This window comes from Lissotriton helveticus, chromosome 9 (assembly GCF_964261635.1).
Source record: "Lissotriton helveticus chromosome 9, aLisHel1.1, whole genome shotgun sequence".
Lineage (NCBI taxonomy): Eukaryota > Metazoa > Chordata > Amphibia > Caudata > Salamandridae > Lissotriton > Lissotriton helveticus.
Genome location: NC_136070.1, coordinates 802,322,676 through 802,339,455, shown reverse-complemented (window position 1 = coordinate 802,339,455; position 16,780 = coordinate 802,322,676).

The following is a 16,780-nucleotide window of genomic DNA, read 5'->3' as shown; positions in this document are numbered from 1 at the left end:
GTGGAGCCTACGCCATAACTGTTAATACACGCGCGAGGAGAGAACACTAATCCTTCGCGCATGCGCAAATGATTGGAAAGCAGAGGCAATGTTTTTATTTTACACACATTGCGTCGTTCGTTAGCGAGGTTTCCATGCCGGTCTCTAATGTATCTATAACATTATCTGCCCCCTATCTGGGTGTTTATTTTGTTTTCGGGTTGATGGCTGACCCTAAATTCGCGCGCAAGAATAAGCCGGGAGACACTGTTCCCTTAGGCATGCGCCTGGCGTGTAGCACTAGACAAGGCTTGAAATATTATGCAGACCGATGTTTATAGCATATATCTCCCGATTGGAGAACCATCGATGCACCATGTAACAATTAAACTCACTGGATAATACCGCCAAGATTAAGGTGATGTATACTATCACCGTAAAGACGGTCCCAGTGAGTACATAGCATGGTGCATGGTGGAAAGTATATATTTACTGTACTCTGGGTTTAAAGTCTGTCAAGGGCATTGAGTCCGCATGAAGATGTTCACGGAAGGGACAACACGAAAAGTGCCATTGGCAAATTTCAAAAAGGGGACAATGATGGTTTAAAAAGCATGTTGTACGAGCAGGAATCACTTAATAGTAGTACGTGACTCTACTCCATAAAGAATTATCATATTTACACAATTAAGTATCAAAGAGTGTCTTCGCATGTTTAATAAAGAAAGAAATTGTTGTTATTGTCATCTGATGTCATATGGGAAGGGCTGTGATAGTGTCTAGGTGGACAGAAGGGTAACACACACAATTTTGTTGGGTGAGCTTAAAGATGCAAACAAACAGTGTTCGCATCCGTGTTAAATAGACCCGCAACTGAAAAGTTGCTCTAACTACTAAATACAAAACATGTGTGGGGGGTCAAGGGGAATATTTAACGACCTGTCTGCTCGCTCCCCTATTGTCAATGTAAAACACACAACAGAGCAGAACAGGTCTGGAAATAGTGTGTAACTATACATGTGACTATGAAACAGTAGGATGTGTATGCAAGCAAATGTTGTTGAGAGTTGTCGGTAACCCAAAGCTAGAATAATTCTCATCAGACCACCCTCGTGGTGGAGTTAACGTCACGTGGGAATTGCTGTACAATCCATACCACATCCGACCATGTAGTGCCGGTGTGGAAAATGGATGTCAGAAATCTAGCCATGATGTTTACCATGAAGTGGACTAGATAATGTGCAAATGTTTTTCCCTCCCCACCACTCCATGGTGTGACACTGTACTTTGTGCAAATGATTTGTATCGAGAAGCATTGTGGCCCTCAGCACTGCTTCAGTATGTGATATGTAGTCTTTGAGCCTACTTGATTTCGGTCATGGTTGCTGATGTAGAGTACAGATGGATTTTCAGTACAGTCCTCTTCTCTTGTTCCAGTATGGATGTTTGCCTTGGTTGTGTAGCGGTAGATGATAGCAAACGTGTGTAGCTGTGTGTTGCGACACTGCTACCCACCCTGGGCATGCATCTTCCTCACATTGCAGTCTGCAGTATATACACTCCCAGCCCCCAAGCAAATCTGCCACCTTTAGCCCTATCGGAGCTTTGTGAGTAGTGCTTGTAGGTGGGGGAGTGGGAGCAGCGTGCCAGGAGAAGTCAGCACAAGGCAGCCTTCGGAGCCCTGAGGGTGTCACTCATGTAAATTGAGGGAGCCTCACACATTGCATTTCTCAGGTTTCCTCAAACATCGTATACCCGGCCCTGCCTGCGTGCTTGTTGGGAGTTGTTGTTGTACCGGGGTTGCATGTGTGGAGATGTTTTGGACGTACCTCTGCTGTAGAGCGCGTCGGCGTCGTATCTGCTGGTAGGGCATCAGGTAGAGCAGCGGAAAGGCCTGTAGAGCAGGATCCATGGTGGCTCTGGTCGTATGGAGGTGTTCTGGGTTGACTTTTCCGCTCCGTAGTTGTGCTTCTGCAATCTGCGATGAGGTGGTTTTACTGCTGCAGTGGGATGGGCTGTTTGATACATCGTAATGTGTTTGGCGGACGGAACGTCATTCCACATGTCGGTCTTGCTCTATTGGCTCTGTCCGGCACCCTTGCATAACAAAAAAACATGCGGAGCCTGAAACACCGTGGTGGTCGGAAAATTAGCTATCTTGGGCCATGGTAATATGGGAGTTGCAAGGACCGCTGCCGCAGTGGAAAAATCGACGTTTTGCGTCACGGCCACCACTGCAGAAGCACGTCGTCCACTAAAGTAATCGGCCCCTTAATCTTTGGCCGGTCTTGTTACTAGCACTGAGCAAGACAAGCAGACTCTGCATGATGGACCTGGTTATGATATTTACTCAACAATCTGTATGTTGTACAGGCCATTTTCCAATACAAGGAAGAATCTGCTTGTCTATCGTCACATGTGTTTTATGAATTGTCTATTTTATTTATCTCTTAACCATATCATATGCCTGTTTGTTTCTTCGCTTTTATGACACAAGCCGAGCTGTCAAAATATAAGCGTATATATATATATATATATATATATATATATATATATATATATATATATATATATATATATATATATATATTCACTGAAAAAACCATAGGTTATAGACCATATATAGTTAGGAATTAGCATTTAAAAAACCTTATTTTACTCACACAAAACCATTGAAATTCCATATATAGTTAGTTGCACTAACTATATATCGCGCACCCGCAATCCACTGCTGATGATGTCACATATTACATCATTCATGACATGGTCAGTGACATCACTGATGACATCACTGATGACATCTCAAATGACATCACTGATGACATCACTGATGACATCATCCATTGACTGTGTGTTTCTGTAAAGTTTAAATATGTTTTACATATTGAAGAATGAGTAGATGTATAAGTGTCTGGATGAAGGATTTAGGTGCGTGACTGACTGTATGAGTGAGTGATTAAATGTGTCTCACTGAGTGCATGGGTTAGTGACTAAACTGTCTTAATTTGTGCATCATTATGTCTGTTGTTCTGTAAACTGCTGCATGTGTTGATCAGTAGCTATATGATTAACTATATGGGTTATTGATTGATTGTCCAAGTATTTGTATGGGAGACTGAGTGTGTGTGTGGCTGGCTGGGAGGTGTGTGACTCTGTGCAGATCAATGTGTACTTGTATCAATGATTGTATAAGAAAGTAAGTATGTGTTAGTATATGTTTGAAAATGTAAGGTGCTCTATGTTTAACTGTATAGACAAGAAAATGGAAGTGTGATTGATTCTTTACAGGACTGACTAGGTGTGTGAGTAACTCCATGGATGAGTGGCAGAGTGTGAGTGTCTGTATAGGTGTATGAGTGCATATGATAGTGTTGTAAAGATGAGTGATTGTATGTATGAATGATTGTATGGGTGAATGAGTGAATGTGTGTGTAGACGTAGGAATCAGTGAGTACGTATGTAGTAACTAGTATTGGTGTGTCAATGGTTTCAAAAATTATACTCTGTATTTAACACTGGGTGAAACAGAGGTTATATTAAAATGTGAGGAGATTCATTGTATTGTCACATGAATGATATCATCAGTGATGTGGTCATTGATGTCAAATGAGATGTCATCAGTGATGTCATCAGTGATGTCATTTGAGATGTCATCAGTGATGTCATCAGTGATGTCACTGACCATGTCATGAATGATGTAATATGTGACATCATCAGCAGTGGATTGCGGGTGCGCGATATATAGTTAGTGCAACTAACTATATATGGAATTTCAATGGTTTTGTGTGAGTAAAATAAGGTTTTTTAAATGCTAATTCCTAACTATATATGGTCTATAACCTATGGTTTTTTCAGTGAATTTTCAAGGTTTTGTAAATGCTAATTCCTAACTATATATGGTCTATAACCTATGGTTTTTTCAGTGAATTTCAATGGTTTTTAATAGCAAATATCATAAGCTGTCGAATGTCAAGTACGTGGTAATTGAAAACATTTTCGTGTTTATGCACACTGATCTGCTTTGAATGGTGCCCCCCCCCCTCATTTCTATTAGGAGTACTCTCTCTTTGCACATAGTGAAGGGTACTTAACGCAGGCCTTTGCCCCCGTTGTAATACGTCGTGCCTGCTTCTCTCTCCATTTGATTGATTGTTATCCAAGTATTTACTGTTTTAGAATTGGTTCTCTTTGGTTCATTCTCTATTTACAAACAAACACAGAGTCGCAATACTCTGTTTAGTCTTTGCAGATAACGAAAAATCGTGTAAATAAAAAAAGAAAAGGAATCGAGCAAAATCAGTAGGCCACTAATGGGATCTCTTTTTGACCTCGCTAAAATAGAAACATTAGGAACAACCCCTCATGACAAATACAAAACTAGTGAAATGAACTGAACTCCACACAATGATGGCTGCAAAACAGCTCGGCTCCGCCACCCACCCCGCCCAAAATAACGATAAAGAGCGGCTGCCATGATTGGTTGCGAAATGGCCACGACGGAGCTACGAAATGGTGCTGCTCTCATGCTAATCCCAGCTTCAGTCTGAAACATCCAGAAACACTGTACACTACCAATTCGATCAGTTCCGGTAGCGCCCCAATGTAACCCGGTAGAGAAGAACTAGCCCTCCCCTCTTTGACTAATGGTTCTTGTTGCCTGTCCCTTCTGTTGTCATTTAACAGAACTATTTAGCCTGCTGAAAGGGGTTGTGTTCCGACCGCTGGTTGGTGGAGACATTTTGACTATATTCTGGACCTGCGTTGTCGCGTAATGCGTCATATGACGCGCCGCGTTAGCGCATCCGGAAGTCATCCGGGGCACGACGCGCAGCGCGTAACGTAAGCATAACAGGTCATGTGACTTGTTAATAAAACTTTTCATTGGTTCATTTTACTTTTCTTATTCTAATGATGAAAGGCTTTGTCATATGACCTAAAAATTACGCTTTTTATTACTTCCGAACATTATTTTTTCTTAAATATATGTTATAATGTTCCAGGCTAATGTACTTTCCCGGAAAATTTACAACTGTCCTGCAAGTAAAATATATTCTTTTTTCGAGAAAAAGAGCGTTTCTTCGTCCCATGACGGAGCCGTTGAGAAAAAGAGGGTCGACCTGCTGTCTTAGTCGCCGATACGCCTGAATATGAGATTCTTATCGATCACTTTATGTTGCAGGAATAGAAAACACAACAGCCCTTGACCATTTATCTTTACTGCGTTCCTTCGTATTATACCTTTTACCCTTCATGTAATTGGTCTGCTTTATTTCACTTGCCTTTTAATGATTCTAAAACAGTGACTATTATAAAAAATTTACCAATGTATATACTACTACCATGTTTTCTTTTAAAAACCTTTATTGTGAAAATTTCATTATACAAATACGAGCCTATAACCACGTGGGCCGGCCACGGAGCAAACTGTAATCGTATATGATGAGTAGACATTTACACTGTAGAGGAACGTAACGAGCGGGCCATTAGGTTGCAAGAACTAAGGTGTCTAACAGTTGCGGAATCGGTGGACGTACATTTTATAATTAAAATACGACAGGGCCAGTTACAATAAAATTATCTAGATATACATTTGCGGGCAAGTACCATGGGTGACGTTAATTCGAACTTTCAATAGTACAGTAATCAATAACACATCAGAACTTAATATCAATAGGGATGTCGAAATATTCAATCAATTCTCGTCCCCGCCCGCCATGTGCTTCAAAACTGCATACGTATCTCGTGATTTCAAGGTTCTGCAACCAGTACACAACAAGGAGTTACGAGTCCCATTTATTCCGGCGCCATTTTGGGCGAGGACGGGCAGGTCCAGGATATAGTCAAAATGTCTCTACCAACCATCGACTATGATGATGTTCATATGCTGTATTTATTAGAGTAACACTCATCTGTCCACATGAAATTAATTTGCCACAATCTAAACATGTCATTTTAATCTTTCCAAAGTTCTTCTAAATATTTGGGACCGTTTCCCTTGCCTCTGATGCTGTCAGTGCCACTTCTTTGATGAATGTACTAGCAGGTCAGGGGTTCTCCTCCAAATCTCTCTTTTATGCAGCACTATAATTAATTGGTGCCACCTCTCCATATGACGAGGCATGGTATAGTTACCATAACTATATTTTTTTTCGGTTCCTCTGGAGAGTTCATCATGGCAGATGAAGCGTGTAACGTACCGGGCATTTACCTTTTTTTGCATGTACAGGAAAGGAAAAAAAAATCGAGCGTCCGAGTTCTAAGGTGTCCCAGGGCCATTTTAGTGGACCAGGCCCAAATCCAAAGAACAGGCCGCCATTTTGAGAGTCCTGTTGCAGCCGCCTGTCGCTGTAGCATCAAGAGCAGCCGAAACTCAGCTGAATGGCAACTGAAACGGTAAAGGGGCGCCCCACTACAGCAGACGAGCCTCCACCTAGGAAGGCCCGTTCACGCCGCCTCCCCCCCCCCCCCTTCGGGCACCCCACGCCGTTATTCGGAGCAGTATTGTAGGATGGCCACACCAGTGCGGCAACTTGCTAGACATCACCTCGGTGGTAACCGAATCTCAGCGCCTTGTGGTGTCTCCTCTTCAGAAAATATTCTTGAGCTACCTTTGCCCCATTCACACATCGGTCCGCTACTGACGCCATCTCACAGGCTAATGGGGCGCCCCACGCCGGGTTTCAGCATTGTAGGATGACCACACCAGTACAGCAACTTGCTAGACATCCCCTCGGTGCCATCCGGATCTCGGCGCCCCACTGCAGATGAAGTGCCTCTCAACTATGAAACCACCACGGTGACATCCGGATCTTGGCGCCTTGTGCTGGTTCCGGCCTATTCACACATCGGTCCGCTACTGACGCCATCTCACAGGCTAATGGGGCGCCCCACGCCGAGTTTCAGCATTGTAGGATGACCACACCAGTACAGCAACTTGCTAGACATCACCTCGGTGCCATCCGGATCTTGGCATCTCAGCGCCTTGTGGTGTCTTCTATTCAGAAAATATTGTTGCGCTGCCTTTGGCCCCATTCGCACATCGGTCCGCTACTGACGCCATCTCACAGGCCAACGGGGCGCCCCACGCCGACTTTTACCATTGTAGGATGGCCACACCAGTGCGGCAACTTACTAGACATCACCTCGGTGCCATCCGGATCTTGGCATCTCAGCGCCTTGTGGTGTCTTCTATTCAGAAAATATTGTTGCGCTGCCTTTGGCCCCATTCGCACATCGGTCCGCTACTGACGCCATCTCACAGGCCAACGGGGCGCCCCACGCCGACTTTCAACATTGTACGATGGCCACACCAGTGCGGCAACTTACTAGACACCACCTCGGTGCCATCCGGATCTTGGCGCGTTGTGCTGCCTTCGGCCTATTCGCACATCGGTCCGCTACTGACGCCATCTCACAGGCCAACGGGGCACCCCACGCCGACTTTTACCATTGTAGGATGGCCACACCAGTGCGGCAACTTACTAGACATCACCTCGGTGCCATCCGGATCTTGGCATCTCAGCGCCTTGTGGTGTCTTCTATTCAGAAAATATTGTTGCGCTGCCTTTGGCCCCATTCGCACATCGGTCCGCTACTGACGCCATCTCACAGGCCAACGGGGCGCCCCACGCCGACTTTCAACATTGTACGATGGCCACACCAGTGCGGCAACTTACTAGACACCACCTCGGTGCCATCCGGATCTTGGCGCGTTGTGCTGCCTTCGGCCTATTCGCACATCGGTCCGCTACTGACGCAAACTCACAGGCCAACGGGCGCCCCACGCCGACTTTCAGCATTGTAGGATGGCCACACCAGTGCTGCAACTTGCTAGACATCACCTCGGTGCCATCCGGATCTTGGCATCTCAGCGCCTTGTGGTGTCAGTCAGAAAATATTATTGCGCTGCCTTTGGCCCCATTCGCACATCGGTCCACTACTGACACCATCTCACAGGCCAACAGGGCGCCCCACGCCGACTTTTACCATTGTAGGATGGCCACACCAGTACCACAACTTGCTAGACACCACCTCGGTGCCACCCGAATCTTGGCATCTCAGCGCCTTGTGGTGTCTTCTATTCAGAAAATATTGTTGCGCTGCCTTTGGCCCCATTCGCACATCGGTCCGCTACTGACGCCATCTCACAGGCCAACGGGGCGCCCCACGCCGACTTTCAACATTGTACGATGGCCACACCAGTGCGGCAACTTACTAGACACCACCTCGGTGCCATCCGGATCTTGGCGCGTTGTGCTGCCTTCGGCCTATTCGCACATCGGTCCGCTACTGACGCAAACTCACAGGCCAATGGGGCGCCCCACGCCGACTTTCAGCATTGTAGGATGGCCACACCAGTGCTGCAACTTGCTGGACACCACCTCGGTGCCATCCGGATCTTGGCGCGTTGTGTTGCCTTCGGCCTATTCGCACATCGGTCCGCTACTGACGCCGCCTCACGTGCCAACGTATTTTCTCCGCATTTTATACCCTATGCCGCATAACAGGTCATGTGACTTGTTTATAAAACTTTTCATTGGTTCATTTTACTTTTGGTTTCCTAATGATGGAAGGCTTGATCATATGACCTAAAAACAACACTTTTCATTGGATGAAAACTTTTTTTTTTCCCCAAACGATGAAAGCCCCACCTTGTTTCTGGATGTTTCAGACTGAAGCTGGCGTCAGCATGAGAGCACCACCATCTCGTAGCTCCGTCGTGGTCATTCCGCGAGCAATCATGGCAGCCGCTCCCCACCAGAAGCCTACAGGAGTCGGGGGCCCCCAAAACTTTTGATGAATCCTCAAGGCGGAGGGGACGCTTTCGAGAATGGGGTCCAAGACCTAGCAGACAAGCGTCCGATTTCCAAGGTGTCCCAGGGCCATTTCAGTGGACCAGGCCCAAAAAGGAAACAGCCTGCCGCCATTTTGAGAGTCCTGTGACAGCCGCCTATCGCTGCACCGCAAGAGTGGGCGCAACTCAGCTGAATTGCGGCTTTTGACACAGTGGACCAAAAGAGAACGGAATGGCAACTGAAACGGTAAAGGGGCGCCCCACTACAACAGATGAGACTCCACCTGGAGAGGCCCGTTCACGCCGCCTCCCCCGGGGCGCCCCACGCCGTTATTCGGAGCAGCATTGTAGGATACCAAAACCAGTGCGGCAACTTACTGGACATCACCTTGGTGCCATCGTTCTGCTGCCTTGGAACTATTCGCACAACAGTTTGCTACTGATGACCCACCCCCCGCGACGCCCCACGCCAGAAATCTGGACGTTGTGCTGCGTTGGGACTATTCGCACAGCCGACCGCTACTTCGTTGTTTTTCCCTAAAAATGTTTATATGTTATTACTGTTTTTGTTTTCTTGTATATATTTATAAGTTATTAAAGTTTTATAATCTTACTACTTTGTTGGAGTGCTATATATTTTTAATGTGACACATAATTGTAAAAACTTTGATGTACAAAGAGTCATCCCTGGAATCTTCCGCTTCAGGCTCGGTCCCCTCCCCAATCACAATACAGGATGGTTTTCAGATAATAGGAACGCGTCTGCTGTGACGGATCTCATCGAGTGTGGGCCTTGATCTACTATAACTCCTTTGAAGAGGGGTGATTCTTTACAGCTGGGGCCATAAACTACATCTGCAGGGCTAGCTGATACCCTAGGACCGGCCTGGACAATCGGACACAGAGGAAAAGGAGTGTCAGAGGGTGCGGTAGTGAATAGGGCGAAAGGGAGGTGTCGGGCGGGCACAGGGTGTGATTCTCAGGGAAGAGCAGCGCAGATGGGGGGTGGTTTATTACCCATGCATAAGACAGAGAGAGGGGGTGACAACTGCCTGGGGGAGATGCTTGCGAGGGTGGGGAGCCATGCTAAGGATCGACAGCGTGCACAGAGTGGGTCTGGTCAAGGCATCTAAAATGACTGCCGTGCACGACAAAAGTGTGGCATTTGAAAAAAGGCAAGATGGCGCAGACAATGTTTTTCAACACTTCCTGATTTCCTTCGAATCGAACGTTAACAGACGTTGGGGCATATTACCAAAGTTAAGCGATATTTATCCCTAACGATGCTTAGCAACGATATTTTTACCGCTAAGCATCGTCAGAAATTATCGCAGATAAACCTTGCTATTATCAAGGTTTATCGCAAATACGATAAAAAACGACCGCAATGCATTAATATCGCTGAAAACTCAGCGATATTCATGCATTACCGAGCTAATGCTCTTAGCCATGTTATCCACCTCCCATTGGATGACATGGCTAAGAACTGCTCAGGGCAGGTGCTAGCTTTTGGAGATATTCGCGCTTATCGCGAATATTTCCAAAAGTTGATAATAGGAGATAGCGATGTTAGCGACTGTTTCCAGTCGCTAACATCTTGGCATCCCCACTTTGCATGTCATTAGTGATAAATATCACTCACATGCAAAGTGGGGCCCAAGATGGTCGCTATCTCCTACTAGCCGTCGCTAACTGGTGTTAGCAACAGCTAGGTAATACAGATATAATTTTATCTCCGCGAAGCGGAGCGCTGTTACAGATATATATCTTGTTTTTGAACGTTAATTTCTCAAAATCCACTGAAGCACATATATTGACACCTAGCAAAGGCACATCGAGCTACCAGTCCCTACAATTTTGCCAAGTTTCGTGCAAATCCATTCAGCCGTTCGATTATTATTATTATTTTTTTTTTTGCCCCGCGGGGCCCTTTTAAAACCTCCACATCAAACCTAAGAGGTCAAGGAGGATCTACTATGCCCCCTTATGGTCATTTGCCCCTTCGCTTTGGCCTCCTCTTGTCTCTCGATCCTACCGAGAGACAAGATGGCGGCCGCTACGGACTGTTTGCAATGTTTACAGACGCCGGAGAACCAATCAGCTTCGCAAACCTCCGTTACGCGAAGCGGAGCGCTGTTACAGATATATATCTTTTTTTGAACGTTAATTTCTCAAAATCCACTGGAGCACATATATTGAGACCTAGCAAAGGCACATCGGGCTACCAGTCCCTAATATTTTACCAAGTTTCGTGCAAATCCATTCAGCCGTTCGATTATTATTATTATTATTTTTTTTTGCCCCGCGGGGCCCTTTTAAAACCTCCACATCAAACCTAGGGGGTCAGCGAGGATCTACTATGCCCCCTTATGGTCATTTGCCCCTTCGCTTTGGCCTCCTCTTGTCTCTCGATCCTACCGAGAGACAAGATGGCGTCCGCTACGGACTGTTTGGAATGTTCACAGACGCCGGAGAACCAATCAGCTTCGCTTCACAAAGCTCCGTACCGCGAAAAGTCCGCGAACCGGAGCGCTGCCCGGTCCGCTGTTACAGACATATATCTTTTTTTGAACGTTAATTTCTCAAAATCCACTGAAGCACATATATTGAGACCTACAAAAGGCACATCGGGCTACCAGTCCCTACAATTTTGCCAAGTTTCGTGCAAATCCATTCAGCCGTTCGGGCTAAAAGTGAGGCCAACCGCCCTATGGAAAACTCAATGTTAAAAACACGTTTTGGGACCCCCCTTTTTTCTCGGCCCCCCTTGACGAACCCCCCCCCAAATTTTCAAGGGCTGCTCAGAAACAAAATGTGCCATTTTCCTGAAAATTTCAGCCAATTCCGTCCACAAACGCCAAAGTTATTAGACATAGAATTTTCAAAAATCCCATAGAGAAAAAATCCTAACTATATATACCTACTGGCGACCGCCAGTAGGTAATATATACATACATATATATATATATATATATATATATATATATATATATATATATATATATATTTATATATAACGAAACCATTATTCACCACACCTTTTCCAAAAGGAATAACGAGAGTAAGCCCAAGTTTTGTGCTGATCCTTCGGTGATTTATTGTGCAATTACACCAGCCATCCGTCATAACGCGTTTCACCTCTCAAACGAGGCTTGATCACATATATATATATATATATATATATATATATATATATATATATTCACTGAAAAAACCATAGGTTTTAGGGAGGTTATAGTTAGAAATTAGCATTTAAAACACCTTAGAAATTCACTGAAAAAACAACAGGTTTCAGGGACGTTCTAGTTAGTTGGACATTTCACTCGTATAAAACCAGAGAAATTCAGCTGTTATACTTAGTTCAGCTAACTATAACTCGCGCCCATGCAATGCACCACTGATGACTTCACATATTACATCATACATGGAATGGTCAGTGACATCACTGATGACATCGTCCAGTGACTGTGTGATTCTGTAAAGTTTAAATATGTTTTATACATATATAAATATATGCCAAGGTGTATTGAAGAATGAGTGGGTGTATAAGTGTGTGAATGGATGATTTAGTAGGTGCGTGACTGACTGTATAAGTGAGTGATTAAATGTGTCTTACTGAATGCATGGGTTAGTGACTGATACAGACATTCACACAGTTTTGTTTTTCAGTTGGTGTGTAAGCGGTTGCATGGGTTGGTGAGTAGCTAAAGGAGGGTCTATATGGGTTATTGATTGGTTGTCTGAGTATCTGTATGGGTGCCTGAGTGTCTGTGTGGGAGGGTTGGGAGTGTGACTCTGTGCATAGATTTGTGAGTGGGTGATTCACTGGGTGTATGGAATCAAGAGTGCACATGTGAAGGGCTGTATGGGTGGGTGAGTATGTGTATGGGTATGTTGGTGAGTGAATGGATGCCTCAGTGGTACATCTGTGAGTAAATGCATATGTGAAAGGCAGTATATGTGAGTGTTGGAGTATATAAATGACTATATGGGAGAGTGAGTGATTGTGACAGTGGTTGTATGGATTAGTGTGTGCTTGTATTAGTTATTGTATAAGAGTGTATGTGTTAGTACATTTTTGAATAAGCGAGGTGGTATGTGTATAACTGTATGGATGAGTAAATGGGAGTGTGATTGATTCTTTGCCTGACTGACTAGGTGTGCGAGTAACGCTTGATGAAAGGCGGTGTGTGAGTGTCTGTATAGATATGTGAGTGCATATGATAGTGCTGTATTGATGGTTGACTGCATGCATGAGTGACTGTATGGGTGAATGAGTGGATGTGTGTGTAGACCTGGGAATTAGTGAGTGGGTATGTACTAACTGGTATTGGTAGGTCTATGGTTTCGAAAATGTTAGTCTGTATTTTAGAGTGGGTGTATCAAAGGTTATATTAGGGTATGAGGAGGTGCATCAGATTATCACGTGGATTATGTCAACAGTGATGTCGTTAATGATGTAATATGTGACGGCTCAGCAGTGCATTGCGGGGGCGCGAGTTATAGTTAGCTGAACTAACTATAACAGCCAAATTTCTAAGGTTTTTTAAATGCTCATTTCTAACTATAACGTCCCTGAAATCTGTGGGTTTTTCAGTGAATTTCAAAGGTTTTTTAAATGCTAATTTCTAATTATGCTTACAAAGGTAGGACATGTGCAGAAAGAAGAAGAAAGGCGCAGAAAGAAGCAAGGAAAAAGTAGAAAGAGGCAACAGTAGTCCAGAAAGACGAAGAAAGGTGCAGAAAGTAGCAAGAGATGTGCACAAATAACCAATAGAGGAGCAGAAAGAGCCCTTGTTGCAAAGTCATCCTGTTCCCCCAACTTTTTGCTGACGGGTACTGGTGGTAACTGACTTTGACTAACCAAGCCTGCAGCCAGTGCTATGCTGAAATACACTTAGAATACAGTGAAAACACCTGCATACACTAGGGTACATTATGGGTTGGGGTACTCCTGTGATTAATATGACCTCTCCTATATGGCCCTAGTAGATAGTAGGGCAGGGGGATTAACACTACCTCTAACTAAGAGGTGCAAAAGGTTTTTTAAACGCTAATTTCTAACTATAATGTCCAAATCAAAAAAGTCAAATAGTAGGTGCAACCATGATGAATTAAATTACATTGTACAGGTCAGGAGATAATTCATCAATGAATGCCAAATATTTCAGGCTGTCAGCATACTGTGTTAGCTTTCAATCCTAAGTGAGTGTGGGGGAAAAGGAATCATCATTTTTAGCACATTTGGATCTTATGACTATTTGGAGAGTGCAAAATTTGTTGAAATTGCTTTCATGTAGTTACGCAAAACTTTGCCAATATCATGCACAATTACACAAAATGCAAATCTGGCTTTTCGAGCTATATTTCAGAACAATGTTGTCCTTGCTTTAATTTTTGGTGCAAGGACGTATTTAACAAAGCACAACAAAAAACATCTGCTCATGTTCTACAGTTCTTGTGAATTTGCAGTATATTGCTGCCAATGTTTAGCACAAAATGCATTCTTTTGGGAATTCTGCACAACAGGAGTAGCATGAAAGACCTGAAATTATGCAGTGCAATTTAAATTTCACCCATGCGTCATTCATTTAAAGCTGATGTTCCAATATGCTCAGTGTTGTATTCCTTTGTGGTAACATTTCTGTCAAGGTGCACCTTTTTAGACCTATACTACTCTTCTCTAGGAATGAAACAAGCACAGTGCTCTTGCAGAGATATTCTATCACGGACACCAAAATAAGTCCTGGGCAAACTTTGAATTAGGCTGGAGTAATCTGAGCAATTTTGGTACTTTTGTGTTACTCCTATGAAGCGAAATTACCAAAACATATGCAACTACACCCATTACTTAATTTGGGGCAAAACGCCTACCCACAAGCACAGGAACATAGAATGAGCACTGTCAGTTGCTTCTGTCCCTGTTCTGTTGCATTTAGTGCAATTTTCTTAGCACAGAACGCATTCCCTATTCCTCTGTGTATGTTAGGCTAGATTTTGCACTTAGAAAGTAGTGCTAAATGTGGGGTTGCACTTCTTGTAAATCTGTGTAAACTGACATAATTTTTGTGTGATTTTGCATAACTACACAACCTCAAACTACATGAGTTATGCCCACTTCTACCGCAGAAATTGTCACAGCATTTAGCAAAAAATGCACACTTGCATCCAATATAGACCTGAGGATGCATTGTGTGCTATAAAAATAGTGCTAAACGCAATAGAACACCAACAGCAGCAACCAACAGCCATTCACTCATCCTGTGTTCTTGTAGTAGGAATTTTTCCACCAAATTGCTTTAAATTGCGCAAGCAGACATAAGAGTGCAATTTTTAATAATTTTGCGTCACAACAGTAAAGCGAAATTACCAAAATTACTCCGATTAGCCCGGCATATCCTGACTCAAAGAGTTGTGCTTTCGGCTTCCTTTGACAGATATATGGGAATGTCATTGGTTTTGCAATGCACACTTTCACACCTGAAGGCAATTCAGCAGTTTCTTCACTGTCTCTTTCTTCACTGTACTGCACAGCACTCCGCTTAACAACATGTCACTGGAAGACAGCTAACTCGACAATTTGAAACATTGATATAAAAAAACTAAAAACATTAACATTCAGTGAAAAAACAAAGAGTGATGATAGGTTATAGTTACAAAAGGATCATTTATTCTTTTTTTGCTAACCCTACACACTCGAAATGCTCCACTCTAGACTGGATCATCGCTAAGGAATCAACAGTCAAGCTTATCGCTTTAGACCCTTGTGACTGGTATGACCACCATGCTATCACTTTCCTACTACCCGGGCCCCTCAAGACAAGAGCACATCGACACGTGATTCCTAAACGCTGTGTTAGAGACACCAAGAACCTTGATCCCAGGGACCTGGGAGTTCGCTGCAAGTCGGACCTCCCCCCTCCATATCACAACAGTCAACGACCTCAATGATCATTACTCTGTGGCTATAACTAACATTCTTGATGACCATTGACATTGCCCCGCTAAAACTGAAAAGATCCCAAATCAAACACAGAAATCCTTGGTTCAATGGGTCCCTCAACAGTGAGAGGAGATCCCTCCGGCAGTCAGAAAGAACATGGAGACAGAACCCCTCAGCCGCACATCTAAAACTCCTCCACCAGGCCAGAAACGCCAACAACAGAAACATCCTCAACTCAAAAAAAGAATTCTTCAGATCAGAACTGGGGAACGCCAAGAACAGGCCCCGCAAACTCTGCAAACTGGTCAAACACCAATCAAACAAACTGGCCAACGCATCGAAAGAAACCCCCAAGTCACTTATTTAATTGTAGGAATTCTCCTTCTTTTTCTCTGACAAAATCACAGCCTTAGGAAATGAACTTAGATCTGCTACTTATTTGCAACCTCTTCCAGATCTGCCTCCTCCCTCAGTGCCGCCCCCAGAGGATTCATCCAAAAACCAAGCACACTGGACCAACTTCAAAATCTATGACGAACACGGTGTCTCAAAAATCCTTTCCACCTTAAACCCGAACAACCACTTTAATGACCCACTCCCCTCTAACTGCCTAGTTGCCGCCACCCAATTCATCTTTCCTAGCTGGACTGCAATAATTAACGCCTCCCTTCTTCAGGGATCCATACTAAGCGATTCTCTGAAAGCCAGCCAAGTCCTCCCCATTCTAAAAAACCGAAGCTGGATCCTGCCTCCCCTGACAACTTTAGACCTATTTCTAACATCCCACTCTTAGCTAAACTTTTGGAGAAGTGTATGCATCAGCAGCTGAGCCCCAGCACATCAACAATTTCCACCTACTAGATGACTTCCAATCTGGCTTCAGGCCTGGGCACAGCACGGAAACCACCAATCTCCACATTGTGGACGATGCCCTCCAAGCCCTTGACCAAGGCAAAACCTATCTCCTAATCCTACTAGATCTTTCCCCGGCCTTCAACATGGTCAACCATGAGAAACTACTTGAACGCCTAAAATTCAGGATGAGAATGGATGGCTCTGTTCTT